This window comes from Pseudophryne corroboree, unplaced genomic scaffold (genome assembly GCF_028390025.1).
Source record: "Pseudophryne corroboree isolate aPseCor3 unplaced genomic scaffold, aPseCor3.hap2 scaffold_450, whole genome shotgun sequence".
NCBI lineage: Eukaryota > Metazoa > Chordata > Amphibia > Anura > Myobatrachidae > Pseudophryne > Pseudophryne corroboree.
Genome location: NW_026970072.1, coordinates 72,827 through 90,201, shown reverse-complemented (window position 1 = coordinate 90,201; position 17,375 = coordinate 72,827). Strand labels below are relative to the sequence as shown.

Below are 17,375 nucleotides of genomic sequence, written 5' to 3'. Positions count from 1 at the left end.
AGAATATCATCCCGATTCGAAGACTAGCTTGTGGCACTTTAATACAACTGTGTTATATGTATATTCGTGAACCCGTAAGAAGGACTGACACGTAAGAGACTATTAGTTATAAAGTTAAAGGATTTGAGCTCGCTGTGACTATGATAAGAGAAACCATCTCTTGCAGATATATTTAATATAGACTCATCCTAAGAGACAACAATAATTTGAGGCATACAGGAATCGAAAAGCTATATATGCTCTGAAATATAGAAAGCATCAGCTACTTCAAATGGACACAAGGACGCAGCATAACAAAGGTTTATCATACCAGCTTCTTAGGAGTTTAGTTTAATACTGGACAACTACAGTAACATTTTTACTGAGGAAAGGATACAGATTCCTTGGTAATCAACTGTTGATGTTACTATCTATGAGCTAAATAGATACTTTCTGTTATCTGCCAAGGAGGAACTATAAGTAACCTTATAGGAGAAAGTAATCGCTACCATAAGTAGACTGAGCCAAACATCTTTCTCTTTAACTGAAGGGAGAACTGATAGTTGATACTAAAACATAGTGTCAGACATTCTGTATTAACTGCTGTTATTTTTAGGAAGTTTATGGGCCCTTATAGTGCACTATCATATTAAGAGTACCCGGGTCACTCTAACACCTAAGGGTGTCTTGAAAAGAAAAAGGATTTGTTGTATTGCATGCAGGTACTGTGTATAGGCCTAATTGACAGGGGGTTAGCATGGATTAATGACTTAAAGGGGAATGTGTAATTGATGAAATGTTAATGTATACTTAATCCATTTGGTACTGGTCATTAAAGTGTTATACTTTCCATGTGTGTCTGGTCCGTCTGGAAGTTGATCTGAAGATCCTGGAAGAAAGAGACAGGTATATTAGATAATATATCTATGATATAAGGGAATCATCCCCTAAGGATAGAGATCAGGCTTACTCAAGCAAGCCTTAACGGTAGTTAAATACTACACATAGCTTGAGTGGAGGCACAGCTATTAGGTAACCATCCCTTAATAGAATACATAGACAGCTCTCGTTCAAGGTAGGGTTACAAACGATTAAATTACAACAGCTGTATCCAGTAGGATTTTTTGGACCCTTTAATAAACATTCCGTTGTCATCAAGGGCAATATGAAATAGATCCTGATTACATTTAGATATGGATAGTGGTGCCTATATATGTTGACTCCATTGTATTTTATTGAATGTGGGTTTCTTCTGTCTATATATATTTTTTAAAAATAAGGAGCTTGTATATTTTATTTTTTGCGCTCCCTTGATAACAAGTGTGATTATCTTTAAAATTTGGTTTATTATTGGTAGAACAGTACTACCTATGGGAGCAGCATTTTATAATATATGGTGAAAATTAATAGATGTATAAAGATTAAATAAGCAACAAATTGGTGAAATAGATAAGTTTTGATAGGAGCGCTGGGTTCTATATATATATATTGACATTTGGTTATATATATGTATAGACTTTATAAATTCTTGACAGAGATGTGCCTGAGCAGTGGCCCTCCCCAGCCCTATCCCAAATCATACTTATTTTGCATAGGAGATACCATGGTCATGAAGATTGTTCTCCCAGGGTGAGGTTCATTCATTGCATTCTGGGTATGCTGACCCCTGTGATTTCCCCAAATGTGGGAAACTCGACTGCATTATTTGTGGTAGTGGGGGACTGTGTTTGTGCTTTCCTCTGGTCAGCTCTGGTAAAAGTCAGATTTATTTGTCTCAGATCTTCCTCTAGCCTTGTTCTTCTTTCGAGAGTTTCCATGTGCTGCCTCAGTTGGATCTCCTTCACTTGACAGGGGGGTGCCCGAGCAGCGACCCTCCCCAGCTCTAGCCCAACTCCTACTTACCTGCCAGGTGAGATACTATGATCATGAAGGTGCTTCTCCCAGGGCAAGGCTCACCCATTGCACTCTGGGTGTGCTGCTCCTGCGGTTTCCCCAAATGTTGGACACTTGACTGCATAATTTGTGTTTCCCCTGGTCGGCTCTCGTATAATTCAGATCTCTTTGTCTCAGGTCTCTCTCCAGCCTAGTTTGCTGTCAGTTTCCACTTCTCTTTTCTTGAGTTGCTCCCTTCTATGCCCTTGCGCACTATCCTGACTTCTCCCGTCTGCTTACTTTGTGCCTTCCAACGCACAATGCAAACTACAGGTAGTGCTGCAGGGCCCACACCCTTTTACTTGCCTTACAGAGCAGCTCTGGAGCTGTTACAGTGCCCAGCTGCTGCAAGAAATCAGCTTGAATGCTTCAGGGGCTGGGGCATAGCCCCACACCGAAGTAGGGTGGAGGTGTTTAATGCGAACTAGGGGTCATCCAAGCGCCGCAAAAGGCCGCCATGCCCTGCACGCCCCTTTTCTCTTTTCATATGCAGACGAGGGTTGAAGCCAACTTTGACCCACTGCTTGGATGACATCACCATATGCAAATCCATCTGCTGCAGGCCTTCCCCCAGGAATGCTTGCACTAGTTGTTGCATTTGGTTTGTTGTTTGGGGGTGCTTCAGTATTAGGCAGCCTTCTGCCCTCCCATGTTCATCTGAAAATATGTGTTCTCCCTGCAGTTGTTGTCCCCAGATGAGAGTTCCCTTGTGCTGCCTCAGTTGAATCTCCTTTACTTGACAGAGATGTGCCTTAGCAGCGGCCCTCCCCAGCCCTATCCTAAGTCATACTTATTTTGCATAGGAGATACCATGGTCATGAAGATTGTTCTCCCAGGGTGAGGTTCATTCATTGCATTCTGGGTATGCTGACCCCTATGATTTCCCCAAATGTGGGAAACTCGACTGCATTATTTGTGGTAGTGGGGGACTGTGTTTGTTCTTTCCTCTGGTCAGCTCTGGTAAAAGTCAGATTTATTTGTCTCAGATCTTCCTCTAGCCTTGTTCTTCTATCGAGAGTTTCCTTGTGCTGCCTCAGTTGGATCTACTTCACTTGACAGCCCGAGCAGCGACCCTCCCCAGAACTATCCCAAATCCTACTTACCTGCCAGGTGAGATACTATGATCATGAAGGTGCTTCTCCCAGGGCAAGTCTCACCCATTGCACTCTGGGTGTGCTGCTCCTGCGATTTCCCCAAATGTGGGAAACTTGACTGCATAATTTGTGTTTCCCCTGGTCGGCTCTCGTATAATTCAGATCTCTTTGTCTCAGGTCTCTCTCCAGCCTAGTTTGCTGTCTATTTCCACTTCTTTTTTCTTGAGCCGCTCCCTTCTATGCCCTTGTGCACTATCCTGACTTCTCCCGTCTGCTTAATTTGTGCCTTCCAACGCACAATGCGAACTACAGGTAGTGCTGCAGGGCCCACGCCCTTTTACTTGCCTTACAGAGCAGCTCTGGAGCTGTTACAGTGCCTAGCTGCTGCAAGAAATCAGCTTGAATGCTTCAGGGGCTGGGGCATAGCCAACATGAGCCCCACACCGAAGGAGGGTGGATGTGTTTAATGCAAACTAGGGGTCATCCAATCGCCGCAAAAGGCCGCCATGCCCTGCACGCCCCTTTTCTCTTTTCATATGCAGACGAGGGTTGAAGCCAACTTTGACCCACTGCTTGGATGACATCACCATATGCAAATCCATCTGCTGCAGCCTTCCCCCAGGAATGCTTGCACTAGTTGTTGCATTTGGTTTGTTGTTTGGGGGTGCTTCAGTATTAGGCAGCCTTCTGCCCTCCCATGTTCATCTGAAAATAAGTGTTCTCCCTGCAGTTGTTGTCCCCAGATGAGAGTTCCCTTGTGCTGCCTCAGTTGAATCTTCTTTACTTGACAGAGATGTGCCTGAGCAGCGGCCCTCCCCAGCCCTGTTAGGCCATCATCTACACGGCATAGCCCTGAATTTTCCAATGCGCAGCTCTTTGCAAAAGAGAGATATTGGCAAGGAAAAGCTGTCTTGTACCTTTGCATTTTTCTCCCAAACGAAGGACACTAGAACATTTTTTTAAAGCCTCCTGTTAGGCCATCATCTACACGGCATAGCCCTGAATTTTCCAATGCGCAGCTCTTTGCAAAAGAGAGATATTGGCAAGGAAAAGCTGTCTTGTACCTTTGCATTTTTCTCCCAAACGAAGGACACTAGAATGAAAATTTTAAAGCCTCCTGTTAGTGCTTCATCTACACGGTATAGCCCTGAATTTTCCAATGCGTAGCTCTTTGCAAAAGAGAGATATTGGCAAGGAAAAGCTGTCTTATACCTTTGCATTTTTCTCCCAAACGAAGGACACTAGAAAGAAAATTTTAAAGCCTCCAGTTAGGCCATCATCTACACGGCATAGCCCTGAATTTTCCAATGCGCAGCTCTTTGCAAAAGAGAGATATTGGCAAGGAAAAGCTGTCTTGTACCTTTGCATTTTTCTCCCAAACGAAGGACACTAGAAATTTTTTTTAAAGCCTCCTGTTAGGCCATCATCTACACGGCATAGCCCTGAATTTTCCAATGCGCAGCTCTTTGCAAAAGAGAGATATTGGCAAGGAAAAGCTGTCTTGTACCTTTGCATTTTTCTCCCAAACGAAGGACACTAGAATGAAAATTTTAAAGCCTCCTGTTAGTGCTTCATCTACACGGTATAGCCCTGAATTTTCCAATGCGTAGCTCTTTGCAAAAGAGAGATATTGGCAAGGAAAAGCTGTCTTATACCTTTGCATTTTTCTCCCAAACGAAGGACACTAGAAATAAAATTTTAAAGCCTCCAGTTAGGCCATCATCTACACGGCATAGCCCTGAATTTTCCAATGCGCAGCTCTTTGCAAAAGAGAGATATTGGCAAGGAAAAGCTGTCTTGTACCTTTGCATTTTTCTCCCAAACGAAGGACACTAGAAATTTTTTTTAAAGCCTCCTGTTAGGCCATCATCTACACGGCATAGCCCTGAATTTTCCAATGCGCAGCTCTTTGCAAAAGAGAGATATTGGCAAGGAAAAGCTGTCTTGTACCTTTGCATTTTTCTCCCAAACGAAGGACACTAGAAAGAAAATTTTAAAGCCTCCTGTTAGGCCATCATCTACACGGCATAGCCCTGAATTTTCCAATGCGCAGCTCTTTGCAAAAGAGAGATATTGGCAAGGAAAAGCTGTCTTGTACCTTTGCATTTTTCTCCCAAACGAAGGACACTAGAAAGAAAATTTTAAAGCCTCCTGTTAGGCCATCATCTACACGGCATAGCCCTGAATTTTCCAATGCGCAGCTCTTTGCAAAAGAGAGATATTGGCAAGGAAAAGCTGTCTTGTACCTTTGCATTTTTCTCCCAAACTAAGGACACTAGAAAGAAAATTTTAAAGCCTCCTGTTAGGCCATCATCTACACGGCATAGCCCTGAATTTTCCAATGCGCAGCTTTGTGCAAAAGAGAGATATTGGCAAGGAAAAGCTGTCTTGTACCATTGGATTTTTCTCCCAAACGAAGGACACTAGAAAGAAAATTTTAAAGCCTCCTGTTAGGCCATCATCTACACGGCATAGCCCTGAATTTTCCAATGCGCAGCTCTTTGCAAAAGAGAGATATTGGCAAGGAAAAGCTGTCTTGTACCTTTGCATTTTTCTCCCAAACGAAGGACACTAGAAAGAAAATTTTAAAGCCTCCTGTTAGGCCATCATCTACACGGCATAGCCCTGAATTTTCCAATGCGCAGCTCTTTGCAAAAGAGAGATATTGGCAAGGAAAAGCTGTCTTGTACCTTTGCATTTTTCTCCCAAACGAAGGACACTAGAATGAAAATTTTAAAGCCTCCTGTTAGTGCTTCATCTACACGGTATAGCCCTGAATTTTCCAATGCGTAGCTCTTTGCAAAAGAGAGATATTGGCAAGGAAAAGCTGTCTTGTACCTTTGCATTTTTTTCCCAAACGAAGGACACTAGAAAGAAAATTTTAAAGCCTCCTGTTAGGCCATCATCTACACGGCATAGCCCTGAATTTTCCAATGCGCAGCTCTTTGCAAAAGAGAGATATTGGCAAGGAAAAGCTGTCTTGTACCTTTGCATTTTTCTCCCAAACGAAGGACACTAGAAAGAAAATTTTAAAGCCTCCTGTTAGGCCATCATCTACACGGCATAGCCCTGAATTTTCCAATGCGCAGTTCTTTGCAAAAGAGAGATATTGGCAAGGAAAAGCTGTCTTGTACCTTTGCATTTTTCTCCCAAACGAAGGACACTAGAAAGAAAATTTTAAAGCCTCCAGTTAGGCCATCATCTACACGGCATAGCCCTGAATTTTCCAATGCGCAACTCTTTGCAAAAGAGAGATATTGGCAAGGAAAAGCTGTCTTGTACCTTTGCATTTTTCTCCCAAGCGAAGGACACTACAAAGAAAATTTTAAAGCCTCCTGTTAGGCCATCATCTACACGGCATAGCCCTGAATTTTCCAATGCGCAGCTTTGTGCAAAAGAGAGATATTGGCAAGGAAAAGCTGTCTTGTACCAATGGATTTTTCTCCCAAATGAAGGACACTAGAATGAAAATTTTAAAGCCTCCTGTTAGTGCTTCATCTACACGGTATAGCCCTGAATTTTCCAATGCGTAGCTCTTTGCAAAAGAGAGATATTGGCAAGGAAAAGCTGTCTTGTACCTTTGCATTTTTCTCCCAAACGAAGGACACTAGTAATAAAATTTTAAAGCCTCCTGTTAGGCCATCATCTACACGGCATAGCCCTGAATTTTCCAATGCGCAGCTCTTTGCAAAAGAGAGATATTGGCAAGGAAAAGCTGTCTTGTACCTTTGCATTTTTCTCCCAAACGAAGGAAACTAGAAAGAAAATTTTAAAGCCTCCTGTTAGGCCATCATCTACACGGCATAGCCCTGAATTTTCCAATGCGCAGCTCTTTGTAAAAGAGAGATATTGGCAAGGAAAAGCTGTCTTGTACCATTGGATTTTTCTCCCAAACGAAGGACACTAGAATGAAAATTTTAAAGCCTCCTGTTAGTGCTTCATCTACACGGTATAGCCATGAATTTTCCAATGCGTAGCTCTTTGCAAAAGAGAGATATTGGCAAGGAAAAGCTGTCTTGTACCTTTGCATTTTTCTCCCAAACGAAGGACACTAGAAAGAAAATTTTAAAGCCTCCAGTTAGGCCATCATCTACACGGCATAGCCCTGAATTTTCCAATGCGCAGCTCTTTGCAAAAGAGAGATATTGGCAAGGAAAAGCTGTCTTGTACCTTTGCATTTTTCTCCCAAACGAAGGACACTACAAAGAAAATTTTAAAGCCTCCTGTTAGGCCATCATCTACACGGCATAGCCCTGAATTTTCCAATGCGCAGCTTTGTGCAAAAGAGAGATATTGGCAAGGAAAAGCTGTCTTGTACCAATGGATTTTTCTCCCAAATGAAGGACACTAGAATGAAAATTTTAAAGCCTCCTGTTAGTGCTTCATCTACACGGTATAGCCCTGAATTTTCCAATGCGTAGCTCTTTGCAAAAGAGAGATATTGGCAAGGAAAAGCTGTCTTGTACCTTTGCATTTTTCTCCCAAACGAAGGAAACTAGAAAGAAAATTTTAAAGCCTCCTGTTAGGCCATCATCTACACGGCATAGCTCTGAATTTTCCAATGCGCAGCTCTTTGTAAAAGAGAGATATTGGCAAGGAAAAACTGTCTTGTACCATTGGATTTTTCTCCCAAACGAAGGACACTAGAATGAAAATTTTAAAGCCTCCTGTTAGGCCATAATCTACACGGCATAGCCCTGAATTTTCCAATGCGCAGCTCTTTGCAAAAGAGAGATATTGGCAAGGAAAAGCTGTCTTGTACCTTTGCTTTTTTCTCCCAAACGAAGGACACTAGAAAGAAAATTTTAAAGCCTCCAGTTAGGCCATCATCTACACGGCATAGCCCTGAATTTTCCAATGCGCAGCTCTTTGCAAAAGAGAGATATTGGCAAGGAAAAGCTGTCTTGTACCTTTGCATTTTTCTCCCAAACGAAGGACACTACAGAGAAAATTTTAAAGCCTCCTGTTAGGCCATCATCTACACGGCATAGCCCTGAATTTTCCAATGCGCAGCTTTGTGCAAAAGAGAGATATTGGCAAGGAAAAGCTGTCTTGTACCAATGGATTTTTCTCCCAAATGAAGGACACTAGAATGAAAATTTTAAAGCCTCCTGTTAGTGCTTCATCTACACGGTATAGCCCTGAATTTTCCAATGCGTAGCTCTTTGCAAAAGAGAGATATTGGCAAGGAAAAGCTGTCTTATACCTTTGCATTTTTCTCCCAAACGAAGGACACTAGAAAGAAAATTTTAAAGCCTCCAGTTAGGCCATCATCTACACGGCATAGCCCTGAATTTTCCAATGCGCAGCTCTTTGCAAAAGAGAGATATTGGCAAGGAAAAGCTGTCTTGTACCTTTGCATTTTTCTCCCAAACGAAGGACACTAGAAAGAAAATTTTAAAGCCTCCTGTTAGGCCATCATCTACACGGCATAGCCCTGAATTTTCCAATGCGCAGCTCTTTGCAAAAGAGAGATATTGGCAAGGAAAAGCTGTCTTGTACCTTTGCATTTTTCTCCCAAACGAAGGAAACTAGAAAGAAAATTTTAAAGCCTCCTGTTAGGCCATCATCTACACGGCATAGCCCTGAATTTTCCAATGCGCAGCTCTTTGTAAAAGAGAGATATTGGCAAGGAAAAGCTGTCTTGTACCATTGGATTTTTCTCCCAAACGAAGGACACTAGAATGAAAATTTTAAAGCCTCCTGTTAGTGCTTCATCTACACGGTATAGCCATGAATTTTCCAATGCGTAGCTCTTTGCAAAAGAGAGATATTGGCAAGGAAAAGCTGTCTTGTACCTTTGCATTTTTCTCCCAAACGAAGGACACTAGAAAGAAAATTTTAAAGCCTCCAGTTAGGCCATCATCTACACGGCATAGCCCTGAATTTTCCAATGCGCAGCTCTTTGCAAAAGAGAGATATTGGCAAGGAAAAGCTGTCTTGTACCTTTGCATTTTTCTCCCAAACGAAGGACACTACAAAGAAAATTTTAAAGCCTCCTGTTAGGCCATCATCTACACGGCATAGCCCTGAATTTTCCAATGCGCAGCTTTGTGCAAAAGAGAGATATTGGCAAGGAAAAGCTGTCTTGTACCAATGGATTTTTCTCCCAAATGAAGGACACTAGAATGAAAATTTTAAAGCCTCCTGTTAGTGCTTCATCTACACGGTATAGCCCTGAATTTTCCAATGCGTAGCTCTTTGCAAAAGAGAGATATTGGCAAGGAAAAGCTGTCTTGTACCTTTGCATTTTTCTCCCAAACGAAGGAAACTAGAAAGAAAATTTTAAAGCCTCCTGTTAGGCCATCATCTACACGGCATAGCTCTGAATTTTCCAATGCGCAGCTCTTTGTAAAAGAGAGATATTGGCAAGGAAAAACTGTCTTGTACCATTGGATTTTTCTCCCAAACGAAGGACACTAGAATGAAAATTTTAAAGCCTCCTGTTAGGCCATAATCTACACGGCATAGCCCTGAATTTTCCAATGCGCAGCTCTTTGCAAAAGAGAGATATTGGCAAGGAAAAGCTGTCTTGTACCTTTGCTTTTTTCTCCCAAACGAAGGACACTAGAAAGAAAATTTTAAAGCCTCCAGTTAGGCCATCATCTACACGGCATAGCCCTGAATTTTCCAATGCGCAGCTCTTTGCAAAAGAGAGATATTGGCAAGGAAAAGCTGTCTTGTACCTTTGCATTTTTCTCCCAAACGAAGGACACTACAAAGAAAATTTTAAAGCCTCCTGTTAGGCCATCATCTACACGGCATAGCCCTGAATTTTCCAATGCGCAGCTTTGTGCAAAAGAGAGATATTGGCAAGGAAAAGCTGTCTTGTACCAATGGATTTTTCTCCCAAATGAAGGACACTAGAATGAAAATTTTAAAGCCTCCTGTTAGTGCTTCATCTACACGGTATAGCCCTGAATTTTCCAATGCGTAGCTCTTTGCAAAAGAGAGATATTGGCAAGGAAAAGCTGTCTTATACCTTTGCATTTTTCTCCCAAACGAAGGACACTAGAAAGAAAATTTTAAAGCCTCCAGTTAGGCCATCATCTACACGGCATAGCCCTGAATTTTCCAATGCGCAGCTCTTTGCAAAAGAGAGATATTGGCAAGGAAAAGCTGTCTTGTACCTTTGCATTTTTCTCCCAAACGAAGGACACTAGAAAGAAAATTTTAAAGCCTCCAGTTAGGCCATCATCTACACGGCATAGCCCTGAATTTTCCAATGCGCAGCTCTTTGCAAAAGAGAGATATTGGCAAGGAAAAGCTGTCTTGTACCTTTGCATTTTTCTCCCAAACGAAGGACACTAGAATGAAAATTTTAAAGCCTCCTGTTAGTGCTTCATCTACACGGTATAGCCCTGAATTTTCCAATGCGTAGCTCTTTGCAAAAGAGAGATATTGGCAAGGAAAAGCTGTCTTGTACCTTTGCATTTTTTTCCCAAACGAAGGACACTAGAAAGAAAATTTTAAAGCCTCCTGTTAGGCCATCATCTACACGGCATAGCCCTGAATTTTCCAATGCGCAGCTCTTTGTAAAAGAGAGATATTGGCAAGGAAAAACTGTCTTGTACCATTGGATTTTTCTCCCAAACGAAGGACACTAGAATGAAAATTTTAAAGCCTCCTGTTAGTGCTTCATCTACATGGTATAGCCCTGAATTTTCCAATGCGTAGCTCTTTGCAAAAGAGAGATATTGGCAAGGAAAAGCTGTCTTGTACCTTTGCATTTTTCTCCCAAACGAAGGAAACTAGAAAGAAAATTTTAAAGCCTCCTGTTAGGCCATCATCTACACGGCATAGCTCTGAATTTTCCAATGCGCAGCTCTTTGTAAAAGAGAGATATTGGCAAGGAAAAACTGTCTTGTACCATTGGATTTTTCTCCCAAACGAAGGACACTAGAATGAAAATTTTAAAGCCTCCTGTTAGGCCATCATCTACACGGCATAGCCCTGAATTTTCCAATGCGCAGCTCTTTGCAAAAGAGAGATATTGGCAAGGAAAAGCTGTCTTGTACCTTTGCATTTTTCTCCCAAACGAAGGACACTAGAAAGAAAATTTTAAAGCCTCCAGTTAGGCCATCATCTACACGGCATAGCCCTGAATTTTCCAATGCGCAGATCTTTGCAAAAGAGAGATATTGGCAAGGAAAAGCTGTCTTGTACCTTTGCATTTTTCTCCCAAACGAAGGACACTACAAAGAAAATTTTAAAGCCTCCGGTTAGGCCATCATCTACACGGCATAGCCCTGAATTTTCCAATGCGCAGCTTTGTGCAAAAGAGAGATATTGGCAAGGAAAAGCTGTCTTGTACCAATGGATTTTTCTCCCAAATGAAGGACACTAGAATGAAAATTTTAAAGCCTCCTGTTAGTGCTTCATCTACACGGTATAGCCCTGAATTTTCCAATGCGTAGCTCTTTGCAAAAGAGAGATATTGGCAAGGAAAAGCTGTCTTGTACCTTTGCATTTTTCTCCCAAACGAAGGACACTAGAAATAAAATTTTAAAGCCTCCTGTTAGGCCATCATCTACACGGCATAGCCCTGAATTTTCCAATGCGCAGCTCTTTGCAAAAGAGAGATATTGGCAAGGAAAAGCTGTCTTGTACCTTTGCATTTTTCTCCCAAACGAAGGAAACTAGAAAGAAAATTTTAAAGCCTCCTGTTAGGCCATCATCTACACGGCATAGCCCTGAATTTTCCAATGCGCAGCTCTTTGTAAAAGAGAGATATTGGCAAGGAAAAGCTGTCTTGTACCTTTGCATTTTTCTCCCAAACGAAGGACACTAGAAAGAAAATTTTAAAGCCTCCAGTTAGGCCATCATCTACACGGCATAGCCCTGAATTTTCCAATGCGCAGCTCTTTGCAAAAGAGAGATATTGGCAAGGAAAAGCTGTCTTGTACCTTTGCATTTTTCTCCCAAACGAAGGACACTAGAAAGAAAATTTTAAAGCCTCCAGTTAGGCCATCATCTACACGGCATATCCCTGAATTTTCCAATGCGCAGCTCTTTGCAAAAGAGAGATATTGGCAAGGAAAAGCTGTCTTGTACCTTTGCATTTTTCTCCCAAACGAAGGACACTACAAAGAAAATTTTAAAGCCTCCTGTTAGGCCATCATCTACACGGCATAGCCCTGAATTTTCCAATGCGCAGCTTTGTGCAAAAGAGAGATATTGGCAAGGAAAAGCTGTCTTGTACCAATGGATTTTTCTCCCAAATGAAGGACACTAGAATGAAAATTTTAAAGCCTCCTGTTAGTGCTTCATCTACACGGTATAGCCCTGAATTTTCCAATGCGTAGCTCTTTGCAAAAGAGAGATATTGGCAAGGAAAAGCTGTCTTGTACCTTTGCATTTTTCTCCCAAACGAAGGACACTAGAAAGAAAATTTTAAAGCCTCCAGTTAGGCCATCATCTACACGGCATAGCCCTGAATTTTCCAATGCGCAGCTCTTTGCAAAAGAGAGATATTGGCAAGGAAAAGCTGTCTTGTACCTTTGCATTTTTCTCCCAAACGAAGGAAACTAGAAAGAAAATTTTAAAGCCTCCTGTTAGGCCATCATCTACACGGCATAGCCCTGAATTTTCCAATGCGCAGCTCTTTGTAAAAGAGAGATATTGGCAAGGAAAAACTGTCTTGTACCATTGGATATTTCTCCCAAACGAAGGACACTAGAATGAAAATTTTAAAGCCTCCTGTTAGTGCTTCATCTACATGGTATAGCCCTGAATTTTCCAATGCGTAGCTCTTTGCAAAAGAGAGATATTGGCAAGGAAAAGCTGTCTTGTACCTTTGCATTTTTCTCCCAAACGAAGGACACTACAAAGAAAATTTTAAAGCCTCCGGTTAGGCCATCATCTACACGGCATAGCCCTGAATTTTCCAATGCGCAGCTTTGTGCAAAAGAGAGATATTGGCAAGGAAAAGCTGTCTTGTACCAATGGATTTTTCTCCCAAATGAAGGACACTAGAATGAAAATTTTAAAGCCTCCTGTTAGTGCTTCATCTACACGGTATAGCCCTGAATTTTCCAATGCGTAGCTCTTTGCAAAAGAGAGATATTGGCAAGGAAAAGCTGTCTTGTACCTTTGCATTTTTCTCCCAAACGAAGGACACTAGAAAGAAAATTTTAAAGCCTCCAGTTAGGCCATCATCTACACGGCATAGCCCTGAATTTTCCAATGCGCAGCTCTTTGCAAAAGAGAGATATTGGCAAGGAAAAGCTGTCTTGTACCTTTGCATTTTTCTCCCAAACGAAGGAAACTAGAAAGAAAATTTTAAAGCCTCCTGTTAGGCCATCATCTACACGGCATAGCCCTGAATTTTCCAATGCGCAGCTCTTTGTAAAAGAGAGATATTGGCAAGGAAAAACTGTCTTGTACCATTGGATTTTTCTCCCAAACGAAGGACACTAGAATGAAAATTTTAAAGCCTCCTGTTAGTGCTTCATCTACATGGTATAGCCCTGAATTTTCCAATGCGTAGCTCTTTGCAAAAGAGAGATATTGGCAAGGAAAAGCTGTCTTGTACCTTTGCATTTTTCTCCCAAACGAAGGACACTAGAAATAACATTTTAAAGCCTCCTGTTAGGCCATCATCTACACGGCATAGCCCTGAATTTTCCAATGCGCAGCTCTTTGCAAAAGAGAGATATTGGCAAGGAAAAGCTGTCTTGTACCTTTGCATTTTTCTCCCAAACGAAGGACACTAGAAATAAAATTGTAAAGCCTCCTGTTAGGCCATCATCTACACGGCATAGCCCTAAATTTTCCAATGCGCAGCTCTTTGCAAAAGAGAGATATTGGCAAGGAAAAGCTGTCTTGTACCTTTGCATTTTTCTCCCAAACGAAGGACACTAGAAAGAAAATTTTAAAGCCTCCTGTTAGGCCATCATCTACACGGCATAGCCCTGAATTTTCCAATGCGCAGCTCTTTGCAAAAGAGAGATATTGGCAAGGAAAAGCTGTCTTGTACCTTTGCATTTTTCTCCCAAACGAAGGACACTAGAATGAAAATTTTAAAGCCTCCTGTTAGTGCTTCATCTACACGGTATAGCCCTGAATTTTCCAATGCGTAGCTCTTTGCAAAAGAGAGATATTGGCAAGGAAAAGCTGTCTTGTACCTTTGCATTTTTCTCCCAAACGAAGGACACTAGAAAGAAAATTTTAAAGCCTCCAGTTAGGCCATCATCTACACGGCATAGCCCTGAATTTTCCAATGCGCAGCTCTTTGCAAAAGAGAGATATTGGCAAGGAAAAGCTGTCTTGTACCTTTGCATTTTTCTCCCAAACGAAGGACACTAGAAATAACATTTTAAAGCCTCCTGTTAGGCCATCATCTACACGGCATAGCCCTGAATTTTCCAATGCGCAGCTCTTTGCAAAAGAGAGATATTGGCAAGGAAAAGCTGTCTTGTACCTTTGCATTTTTCTCCCAAACGAAGGACACTAGAATGAAAATTTTAAAGCCTCCTGTTAGTGCCATCATCTACACGGTATAGCCCTGAATTTTCCAATGCGTAGCTCTTTGCAAAAGAGAGATATTGGCAAGGAAAAGCTGTCTTGTACCTTTGCATTTTTCTCCCAAACGAAGGAAACTAGAAATAAAATTTTAAAGCCTCCTGTTAGGCCATCATCTACACGGCATAGCCCTGAATTTTCCAATGCGCAGCTCTTTGCAAAAGAGAGATATTGGCAAGGAAAAGCTGTCTTGTACCTTTGCATTTTTCTCCCAAACGAAGGAAACTAGAAAGAAAATTTTAAAGCCTCCTGTTAGGCCATCATCTACACGGCATAGCCCTGAATTTTCCAATGCGCAGCTCTTTGTAAAAGAGAGATATTGGCAAGGAAAAACTGTCTTGTACCATTGGATTTTTCTCCCAAACGAAGGACACTAGAATGAAAATTTTAAAGCCTCCTGTTAGTGCTTCATCTACATGGTATAGCCCTGAATTTTCCAATGCGTAGCTCTTTGCAAAAGAGAGATATTGGCAAGGAAAAGCTGTCTTGTACCTTTGCATTTTTCTCCCAAACGAAGGACACTAGAAATAACATTTTAAAGCCTCCTGTTAGGCCATCATCTACACGGCATAGCCCTGAATTTTCCAATGCGCAGCTCTTTGCAAAAGAGAGATATTGGCAAGGAAAAGCTGTCTTGTACCTTTGCATTTTTCTCCCAAACGAAGGACACTAGAATGAAAATTTTAAAGCCTCCTGTTAGTGCCATCATCTACACGGTATAGCCCTGAATTTTCCAATGCGTAGCTCTTTGCAAAAGAGAGATATTGGCAAGGAAAAGCTGTCTTGTACCTTTGCATTTTTCTCCCAAACGAAGGACACTAGAAAGAAAATTTTAAAGCCTCCAGTTAGGCAATCATCTACACGGCATAGCCCTGAATTTTCCAATGCGCAGCTCTTTGCAAAAGAGAGATATTGGCAAGGAAAAGCTGTCTTGTACCTTTGCATTTTTCTCCCAAACGAAGGACACTAGAAAGAAAATTTTAAAGCCTCCAGTTAGGCCATCATCTACACGGCATATCCCTGAATTTTCCAATGCGCAGCTCTTTGCAAAAGAGAGATATTGGCAAGGAAAAGCTGTCTTGTACCTTTGCATTTTTCTCCCAAACGAAGGACACTAGAAATAAAATTGTAAAGCCTCCTGTTAGGCCATCATCTACACGGCATAGCCCTAAATTTTCCAATGCGCAGCTCTTTGCAAAAGAGAGATATTGGCAAGGAAAAGCTGTCTTGTACCTTTGCATTTTTCTCCCAAACGAAGGACACTAGAAAGAAAATTTTAAAGCCTCCTGTTAGGCCATCATCTACACGGCATAGCCCTGAATTTTCCAATGCGCAGCTCTTTGCAAAAGAGAGATATTGGCAAGGAAAAGCTGTCTTGTACCTTTGCATTTTTCTCCCAAACGAAGGACACTAGAAATAAAATTGTAAAGCCTCCTGTTAGGCCATCATCTACACGGCATAGCCCTAAATTTTCCAATGCGCAGCTCTTTGCAAAAGAGAGATATTGGCAAGGAAAAGCTGTCTTGTACCTTTGCATTTTTCTCCCAAACGAAGGACACTAGAAAGAAAATTTTAAAGCCTCCTGTTAGGCCATCATCTACACGGCATAGCCCTGAATTTTCCAATGCGCAGCTCTTTGCAAAAGAGAGATATTGGCAAGGAAAAGCTGTCTTGTACCTTTGCATTTTTCTCCCAAACGAAGGACACTAGAATGAAAATTTTAAAGCCTCCTGTTAGTGCTTCATCTACACGGTATAGCCCTGAATTTTCCAATGCGTAGCTCTTTGCAAAAGAGAGATATTGGCAAGGAAAAGCTGTCTTGTACCTTTTCATTTTTCTCCCAAACGAAGGACACTAGAAAGAAAATTTTAAAGCCTCCAGTTAGGCCATCATCTACACGGCATAGCCCTGAATTTTCCAATGCGCAGCTCTTTGCAAAAGAGAGATATTGGCAAGGAAAAGCTGTCTTGTACCTTTGCATTTTTCTCCCAAACGAAGGACACTAGAAAGAAAATTTTAAAGCCTCCTGTTAGGCCATCATCTACACGGCATAGCCCTGAATTTTCCAATGCGCAGCTCTTTGCAAAAGAGAGATATTGGCAAGGAAAAGCTGTCTTGTACCTTTGCATTTTTCTCCCAAACGAAGGACACTACAAAGAAAAATTTAAAGCCTCCTGTTAGGCAATCATCTACACGGCATAGCCCTGAATTTTCCAATGCGCAGCTTTGTGCAAAAGAGAGATATTGGCAAGGAAAAGCTGTCTTGTACCAATGGATTTTTCTCCCAAATGAAGGACACTAGAAAGAAAATTTTAAAGCCTCCTGTTAGTGCTTCATCTACACGGTATAGCCCTGAATTTTCCAATGCGTAGCTCTTTGCAAAAGAGAGATATTGGCAAGGAAAAGCTGTCTTGTACCTTTGCATTTTTCTCCCAAACGAAGGACACTAGAAATAAAATTGTAAAGCCTCCTGTTAGGCCATCATCTACACGGCATAGCCCTAAATTTTCCAATGCGCAGCTCTTTGCAAAAGAGAGATATTGGCAAGGAAAAGCTGTCTTGTACATTTGCATTTTTCTCCCAAACGAAGGACACTAGAAAGAAAATTTTAAAGCCTCCTGTTAGGCCATCATCTACACGGCATAGCCCTGAATTTTCCAATGCGCAGCTCTTTGCAAAAGAGAGATATTGGCAAGGAAAAGCTGTCTTGTACCTTTGCATTTTTCTCCCAAACGAAGGACACTAGAATGAAAATTTTAAAGCCTCCTGTTAGTGCTTCATCTACACGGTATAGCCCTGAATTTTCCAATGCGTAGCTCTTTGCAAAAGAGAGATATTGGCAAGGAA

General features: G+C 41.6%; 4 non-coding genes across 4 annotated transcripts; all 4 read left to right on the top strand.

Moving 5' to 3' along the window:
• Positions 1-1,557: 1,557 nt before the first annotated feature.
• Positions 1,558-1,721, top strand: LOC135026880 (U1 spliceosomal RNA). The gene has a single exon (XR_010223452.1). It is a non-coding gene; the product is annotated as a U1 spliceosomal RNA (small nuclear RNA).
• Positions 1,722-1,873: 152 nt separating this feature from the next.
• On the top strand, positions 1,874-2,036 carry LOC135026874 (U1 spliceosomal RNA). Its single transcript, XR_010223446.1, has one exon. It is a non-coding gene; the product is annotated as a U1 spliceosomal RNA (small nuclear RNA).
• Positions 2,037-2,697: 661 nt separating this feature from the next.
• On the top strand, positions 2,698-2,861 carry LOC135026857 (U1 spliceosomal RNA). Its single transcript, XR_010223429.1, has one exon. It is a non-coding gene; the product is annotated as a U1 spliceosomal RNA (small nuclear RNA).
• A 145-nt stretch (positions 2,862-3,006) lies between these two features.
• LOC135026869 (U1 spliceosomal RNA) lies at positions 3,007-3,169 on the top strand. Its single transcript, XR_010223441.1, has one exon. It is a non-coding gene; the product is annotated as a U1 spliceosomal RNA (small nuclear RNA).
• Positions 3,170-17,375: the final 14,206 nt, after the last annotated feature.